We start from the raw sequence: 8,325 nt of genomic DNA on the forward strand, positions 1-8,325 counted from the left end.
CACTCTCCTGCACCCTCCAATCTCCTGTGGGTGCCTCCCCTTGACCAAACCCAACTGGAAGCCAGAGGTTAAGGGACTGTGGAAGCATCCCTACAGGTCAGCCTCCCAGGGCACAGAGAAGAAAAAACACAGATAGTGGATCTGGAAGGGCAGATGGAAAGTATCCAGCCCTATTTATAATTTCATGGGAAAGGAATGCAGGAAAGTAGGGAGGGGTAAAAAGTCTTAGGGAATGAGGCAAGGAACTCTGCGAGGGATGAGGCTTCTAGGCCAAGGGGACTGCTCATACATCACTAGCCAAACAGAAATCAGCCTAGATTAGAAGTGGCCAAACATGTTTGTTTCCAAAAGAAAAGTTTCAAACACCTCGCCTTCCTTATTTCCTGAGCAAGTTTCCTTACATGGCCCTGGATCCTAATGATGTCCTAAGGCTCCCTGCTTCCATATTTCCCTAGGCCCCCCATTTTCCGCTGAGGACCATGACCTCACTCTCTTAGCCACACACTTTCTTCACAGCTTAGGGGAGTAGCCAACCACCACGATGTTCTCCCCAGTGATGGAGCACATCTGGAGAGCCCAGGAAGGACATGCTTCCTGCATAGTCCTCTGGCTCCCCAAACCTGAGGGAAGAGAGCAGAGCTGAGGGCGCAGCCTTTGAAGTGTTAATCTCTGACCTCAGGTCCTGCTGCCCCAGAGGGGTGCCCAGCATTGACCCCAATCAACCCATACCTCACCAGGCTCCACGGGGGGCTCACACCCACCCTGTAGCCTCCAGCCCAGGACTGTGATGTCTTCAGACTTCAGAGAGGGGAACAGCTAGTAGACTGGAAGATCAGGGATCTATGTCTTCTTGAACCTGAACTTTCCCTCAAGTAGACACAGACCGATAAAGTACCAAGCACCACCTACCACTGCAATCCATGGACTTGGTTAAAGCTGGGTAGCAAATATGGCAATGTTTTGTCCTGAGGAAAGATTTCAGGTCAATGTCAGGCAGATGGACTGTTGACAGGAGCAGGGAATGTTGGGGAGCGCTGGTAGCAGGGAGGAGATGGGGACTGGGAAGAGCACCATGGCAGACCAAGTCCTCTGTGGGAGGGTGACCCTGTTTGGCTGAGAAGGGTGAGGAAGGACTCTGGTCTGCTCCCAGAAAGGACAGGGCCCTCCCATGCTTCTACAGGAAAGGGAGAGGTTGTAGGTCCCAAAGGCTGCAGGCCAGAGCCTCTGAGGGATGAGCCTGGGCCAGATGAGTGATGAGCCTGCAGGCCAGAGCCTCTGAGTGATAAGCCTCTGAGTGATGAGCCTGCAGGTCTCTGTGGGCCTCAGTTCAGCTGGAAGCTTGGCTGGGGAAGGAATCTGTGGGACCATTGGAGCAGGGAGTGGGAGTAGGAGCCACAGTGACCCTCCCCATTTGCACAAAGTCAGTCTTGATTATTCCTGGCACCAGGCAGTTTACCCAGATGTCTTTTGGAGCCAGCTCCATTGCCAGAGACTTAGAGAGGCCCAGCAGGGCTGTTCTGCTGGTGTTGCAGGCTCCCAACTTCTGAGATGCAAAAGGAAGCAGACAAAGTGGATTGACAATGCAGGGATGGACAATTACCTGAGCAACAAAAGCTGTGACTCTGGGTCACAGACTAAGAAGATATGCCTGACTCCAGCCCCAAACTAAAATGCCTTCCCTGACCCCTCACCACCCCATAATAATTTTCAGGACTGAAATTCTGAGGTAGCAGGGCTCCTCCAGGCTTAGGGAAATGTCAAGTTGCTGCATGTGTGTCCAAGCTTGACACAGACAGCTGCACTGTGCTTTTGAACATTCAGGAAGGAAGCAGGAATTAAGAGACCCAGGGCCCAGTCCTTGAAGTAATGCAAACTGGCTATTCTTACCCTAGGCACATGGCTTAATGTCCTTGGGTATTAGGTCTATTATGACAAAGTGAGATTACACCTGGTCTGTAGCAGTCAGGGTGTTATGCTGGTGTTAACAGCACAACAAAGAAACAAAAAAACAGCATTTTAAAAAATTTTTATTTTGGTCCTTTTAATAGAGATGGGGTCTTGCTATGCTGCCCATACTGGTCTTGAATTCCTGAACTCAAGCAATTCACCTGCCCCAGCCTCCCAAAGTGCTGAGATTACAGGTGTGAGCCACCACGCCTGGCCTGGTGTTCACACATCTTAACTCTACCTTATCTGGGATCAACAGCCAATTCTCCCACATAACCCTGCAGGGCCTCACAGGAAACCAGTTTCAGCTATCCCTCACCCAGCCACATACAGAGGAGCTCACACTCACTGGTATTGACATATAATCCACTGTAGATGAGACCAGAACCACAGAGCTTCCCCTGTGAGAAGAAAGGGAGATGAGAAGAGATGAAAGTTCAATAAAAAGACCAGGTGAGCCAGGAAATTGTATTTTTATGCTATGAGGAAACCAGCTCAGGATTCAGGGTGAAAGCATAAAAGTTTGGGAACAATTTGGAACACTAGAGGGAAGCTGGACATCTAAATTAGTGGATACCAAGGCCACTGCTGGGGTCAAAGCCACCCAATACACACAGCCAGAGTGGCATCCCTTGGGGCAGAGTCCCGAGGCTGAGGGGCAGCACTCCTGGAGAGCAGAGCCAAGTGACACTCATGTGTCACAGAGACCCCTGTGAGGTCTGGGCATCACTAACGAGTCCCAGCCTGGCCTGCCCCTGGGCAGCCACGGGACACAGGACAGCCAGGCTCCTCATGGGAAGGTGAGGAGAAGCAAACCCACAGGGCTTCTGACCAGAAGGGAAACTGATGCCATGCCCACAGAAGAGGGCAAGCATAACTGGAGCTGGCGGCTCTGGGTGACTTCACTCTGGCCCCTTCATCCCTGCAGCTGCCACTGCAGGGGCAAGGTCCATGCCACTCCCCGGGATGAAAGAAACAAGGGCCAGTGAAAGGTCCTTTGAGGACCTGGAAGGCAGGCCCTGCCCGTCCGCAGCAAGTGTCTCTTCATCTTCATCACAACTGCCACATCCCATGAGGAAGAAGGTAGGTCTGGAAATGGAGAACATTTCCCAAAGGACACACCTACCATCTCCCCCGCCATCCTCTACTTCCTGAGTCCCTGCCCAAGTGCTTCCAGGGCGGTAGAAAAAAACCAATGCACTTAGACCTCAGTGCCCACTAGCCCCTCTCATCCCTCATTCCCTGTTCTCCATGTGGGGCAGCAGCTGGCTCAGCAGCAGGGCTGAGGCCTTCACGTTCACACACAGGATCTGAAATGAGAAAGAATCCACGGGCAAGGGACAGGGAGGGAGGAGGTCTGTCACTTGGAGACCTGTGGCCAGAGCAAGAATGAAGCCCTGTGACTGTGCCAAGTGCTGGGACACTTACTATGTGGGTATTCCTTACTATGTGTGAGGGAAAAGGGATCAGAGGTTCCAGTCCTGCCCAGGTCATAGGGGAGCCACCAATAATCTGTGATTTAGGGTACCCTCTCACTGTCGGTCCCCACACAACCTCTCCCCAGTCAATATTGCCCTCTGGAGAGGAGGCTGGGGAAATACAGTTGAGGGAGGGAAATCAGGATAACTTAGTGAGTGCCATTAGGTAGGTGCAATGAGAGAAGGGAATCCATACTGAGTATTTGGTCTATGTCAGCAAAGGTTTGGAACCAGGATTTTTTTTTAACCAGAAGAGCCTGAGTGTGGCTGAAGGGAGAGGAGAGGAATTGAAAGTTGAGTCTGGAAGGCCATGGAATGTGAGGCCCACAGAGAGAAGGTGGGGTGGGCTCCACCAGGAGAAGGGGAGGGGTGGTCAGTGGGATGAAGGCTCCCTGAGGAGGGGATGGCTTACATAGATCACAGAACCCAGTCTCTGTCAACAGGGTCAGGAGAGGACCAGGACTGAGCCCTCGAAGGGGACCCATCAGGACAGCAGGGGCAGGGGGTGTGGAGAGGCAGTGGGAGCCCCTGGAATGCTCTATTGATTGAGTGGGACGGTAGGCCTGGGCAGGGGTCCCTTCTCTCTGCTGTGTCTGTGAACAAGTGAGGTGTCTCTGTGACAGTCCAGAAGGGGCCTATGGGACAGGCAGAATGAAGGGACTAGAACAGGTGCCAGTAAGTCCAGACTGAGACAGCCTCAGAAACCTGAGCCAAGGGAGGGGTCTTTGCCACAGATAGACTAGGAAATTTCTGGCATCTCAGCTCCTTGTAGCAGTGACCAGCACAAGGAGAGTCAGGGTAGAGGAGGCTGCTGGAGCCTGGTCTAGGCTGGGCATAGTCAGTGCCTGTCCAACTTACTGATGGGCAGCTTGTCCCAGGGAGCCCCAGCCCCCACCCATCACGGTCAGCATTGAGGTGAGGAGGGAGGGCATGTGGGTGCTGAGGTGCTCTGTGTGCATATGCATGCGTGCAGAAATGGAGGACAGAGAGCCAAGCAGGAAGTGATCCTATCCCCGGTCCTCACCTTGTCCCAGACCGGCTCACTGGCTCCCAGTGTGCTCCCCACCAAGGGACTGACCTCTGCCACGCACACTAGTCACCGCCTCCACAGTGCTTCAGGCCTGTGGAGGAAATGACAGAGAATGTGAAGGAAGGAGCGAAGGAGAGATGGCGACAACCCAGGGCAAAGTGACGAACCCCTGCCTGAGGTCATCCTGCAGCATCCCTGGAGCACTGGCAGATCCTGGCCATCAGAGGTGAGTGAAATATTTGTTTCTCACCTCCTCGGAGGCATCAAATTCCTGCCCCTGTGTGATGCCTAGTTGACACCCAGGCCCCGACCAGTCCAGATCTTCACTCACCTCCTACATTTCTAATCAATTTTGTCTCACCTCTCCCTCCATTCCAGAATCTTCCTCCCACAGTCTCACATCAAGAGCCCATTCATTCTCTGCAACATGCAGCTGCCCACTGCACACTCCTTCAGATTCTGCCTCACGACTCACCCCTTCCAGGGTGGTCACACATGAAGAGCTCTTACCCCAGTGGGCTCCCCAGCACAGCACCTGGGGGTGCGCTAGAGCTGTGCTCTCAAACTTCAACAAGTACACAGATCACTGGCAGACTGTGTGCAAAGTTAGCCTCCATTCAAGCAGCCTCAGCTAGATCTGAACTTCCAGGTATCTAGCAAGCTCCCAGGCCAGGCCACCCTTTGTTTAGCACTGCTCTAGACCAGCCCTTGTGAGCTCCCTCCTGCCAGGAACATCTCTTCTCAGACACATCTGGTTGTCCATTTGCTTCATTCCCTGGGCAGGGCCCTGTCCTGGGCTGCACACGTTGTTCACCTAGATATCATTCCTAGAGACCCCAGCCATGTCAGGGCTGGATCTGGGTATCCCCATCTTCTCCTCCTCCCACTGCCTGCCCCTTCACCATGACCACCAGCCACTCCTGATCCTCAGCCTTCCCCAGGTGGCACACGGTGCCCACCACGCTGAGCGCGGCCACGGCCCAGCCCACGTTCTGCTGCTTCTGGCCACTGACGACCACGTGGGCCCCGTCCTGGGCAAGATGCTGAGCGATGGCAAAGCGGATCCTGGGGGCAGGGATGGAGTGATGGCTTCTGCCCTACCCACTCTCCTCCTGGAAGCCTGATCTTGAGACACAAATTGAGTTCCCTGGTGTTGTCTGAGAGCAACCTCCAAATCCTTCTGAGCAAGGAAGAGGAACTGAGTGGCTAATACTTACCAGGCCTTCGCAAAAGCTACCCCATTTAATTCTCACAACTTAATGTATAATTATATTTTATAGATGAAGAAATGTTCATATCAATTTTGTTAAAGGAGTTTTTAAAAAGTAATGTTTCATCAAATCAGTTAACTTGCTGGGTACCCGGTCTACATTGTAAAGAATATTTTTAATGGTCCAGCCTATTTTCTTTTTGTTCTAGCCAGAGGCCCCCGGTATAAATTACAGTTTCTCTAAGCTTAACAGCTTCCCTCTGCTCTGCAGTTGAAACACTTTCATTTTGAAAAACGCATTCTCCCCTCTGCATTTCCTTCCTTTGAGGAGATCTGATGTACTCTTGATAGGGCTGCTCAACCCCTGTGATAAAGAAAGAGCAGAAGGCACATTTCCTCTACGTTGTACAAACTATCTGGGTAGCTCGGAATTTTTTAATGTATTCATTTATTATGAAGGTCAGGCCTTGGGAGCACCCATAAAGATTTAAAACGTCACGGAGATCTGGGAAGTCTAGAATGATTAAACAATTCTGAAATACAATGGTCTAAGTTGGTGAAATTATAGACCACGAAGGGTCAAAAGGAAGATCGTGTCCCTGAAGCACTTAACACCAGAAACTCCTCCTCCTGCCAGTGATAATGACTCATAGCTTGTGGCTTATGATGGCAGTCAGAGGATGAGTGGAATTGGAGCGACATGGGAAGAAATGTGACAATGAGAAGAGGTTCACCTATGAAAACTCCCTGAGCTGGTCCTGAGACATTGGCCTGCTCATTCCCCTGGTGCCAGTGGGCATCCTCCAGTCAATGAAACCACTGAGTCTGAGGGACAAATAGGTCTCAGGTTTCTCCCTATTAGACCAGGATCCTAAAAGGCCATGGCTGCATGGAAGATGGGGAGAGAGGGATGTCCTGGTGGTAATAAGATAAATATCTTGGGACTACTGAGGCTGTAGGTAGGGAGATAAGATTCAAGCACTGCTCTCATTGACTCAGAAAGCAGCTGGTTTTCCAACTACACCATTCTTAGAGCTCAGAAACCAGAGCTCTAAGGAGAGATGCTGTGATTTTGAGTTAATTATAAGCTCTAGAGCTGTATGATGGGGTGGGAGCATTGAGCAGGAATGTGTGGGATGGACATTGACTGCAGTGCCCACTCTGGAATGAAGACACTGACATCTCCTAGTCATGAGCCAGCTAGGGACTCCTATTCACTCACCCTCTTGTGGACCCAGTGATCAGTGATCACAGCCACTTTATCAGTCAGGACATTGCTCTTATCTGCTCTTTTGCCAAACATTTTTGCTGAGAGAGGGACTGAGGGCCGATGAAGACCCCTAAAGGTCCATGACACAGCCTTGAACATGGCAGTCACTGTCTGGTTTTCCTCCTTCTGGACCCAAAGCTGGGGAAGAACCTGGGAAGATATTCACATTATGGAACACATTAGGACCTGTGTCTCCATGCATCCTCCATGGAAGTGCCACTGAGGCCTCTGACGGACGTCCCACCATTCTCCAAACTTTCCAGGAAAGTACAGGACTATCCATGTTCTTTCCACAGCCTATTCCACCAGAAGGGCTTCCCCACTGTAGTGAACTGCAGCACCACAGCAGACATGGCCAGGCATGGTGCTGGGCCCCGGTAAGTGCCTGAGTGATATTTGCCTGGCTCACCTCTACATCCGTCATCTGAGCATTGAACTTGTTCTCAACAGCTCCAGGTTCTGACCTTTCCTGAAGCCACCCCTCATCTCTCCACCTAAAGTCACAGCAACAGCCCCCTTCTCAGATACTAAACTTGTAACATTTCCGACAGGCAAGTTGCTTCTCATCACAAATGACTCCCTTCCAACTCTAGATAAAGTCCAGTCACTCCCTTCTGATTCCAATAAAATCAGGCTGTCGGGAGCCATGAGGCCCGGAATTAGCCGACCTCTGTTGCTTGATCTCCGCAAAGCAGAGACAAGAGGGCACATTCCCCGGTTCTTTATTTACAAACCCTTCCCGCGCGCGCCCAAAGCCCTTCTCGTGCGCGCCCAAAGCTTTTCCCACGCGCGCCTAAGTTTCTCCCGCGCCCGCCAAAACTGTTCCCGCGAGGGCCAACCTTTCCCGCGCGGGCGCAAACATTTTCCCGCCCAGGAAGATATGCAGCCCAGGGCGCAGGCGCGATCCCGCGCCCGGGAAAAGTACAAACCCACGGCGCATGCGCGATTGTAATTTGAGAAGACCCGCCCCCCCCCCCCCCCCCCCCCCCCCCCCCCCCCCCCCCCCCCCCCCCCCCCCCCCCCGTCACCGCCCTGGCCCAACCTCTTCCCCTGCCAGCCTATATAAGACATGACCCTACACTCAATAAACGAGACTTGATCAGGCTATTTGTCTTGTCTCCATTTCTTGTGTTTTCTTGTCTCCTCCATTCCCACTCCCCCTTCCAGGGCCCGTTCGACTGTCCTGCAGGTCGGGACACCTGGCGCCCGAACAGGGACCTGGACATGGGGGAAAAAGTGAGGAAGAAGGCACTAAAGTCGGCCGAAAGTGAAAGTGGAAAGAAATTCCTCCAGACGTCATGGGAGCCTGCTGCGTTGGAACCAGAGGTGAGTAACAGTGTCTGATTATGGGACAAGAATTAAGCCAGCATCAAATGTATGTAGGGCAATT

The 8,325-nt window shown here is 52.3% G+C and overlaps 1 pseudogene; it reads right to left on the reverse strand.

Moving 5' to 3' along the window:
• Positions 1 to 510: 510 nt before the first annotated feature.
• On the reverse strand, positions 511 to 7,875 carry LOC104668694 (annotated as a pseudogene).
• Between the last annotated feature and the right edge of the window lie 450 nt (positions 7,876 to 8,325).

The sequence above is a fragment of the Rhinopithecus roxellana genome, chromosome 5 (genome assembly GCF_007565055.1).
Source record: "Rhinopithecus roxellana isolate Shanxi Qingling chromosome 5, ASM756505v1, whole genome shotgun sequence".
Classification (NCBI taxonomy): Eukaryota; Metazoa; Chordata; class Mammalia; order Primates; family Cercopithecidae; genus Rhinopithecus; species Rhinopithecus roxellana.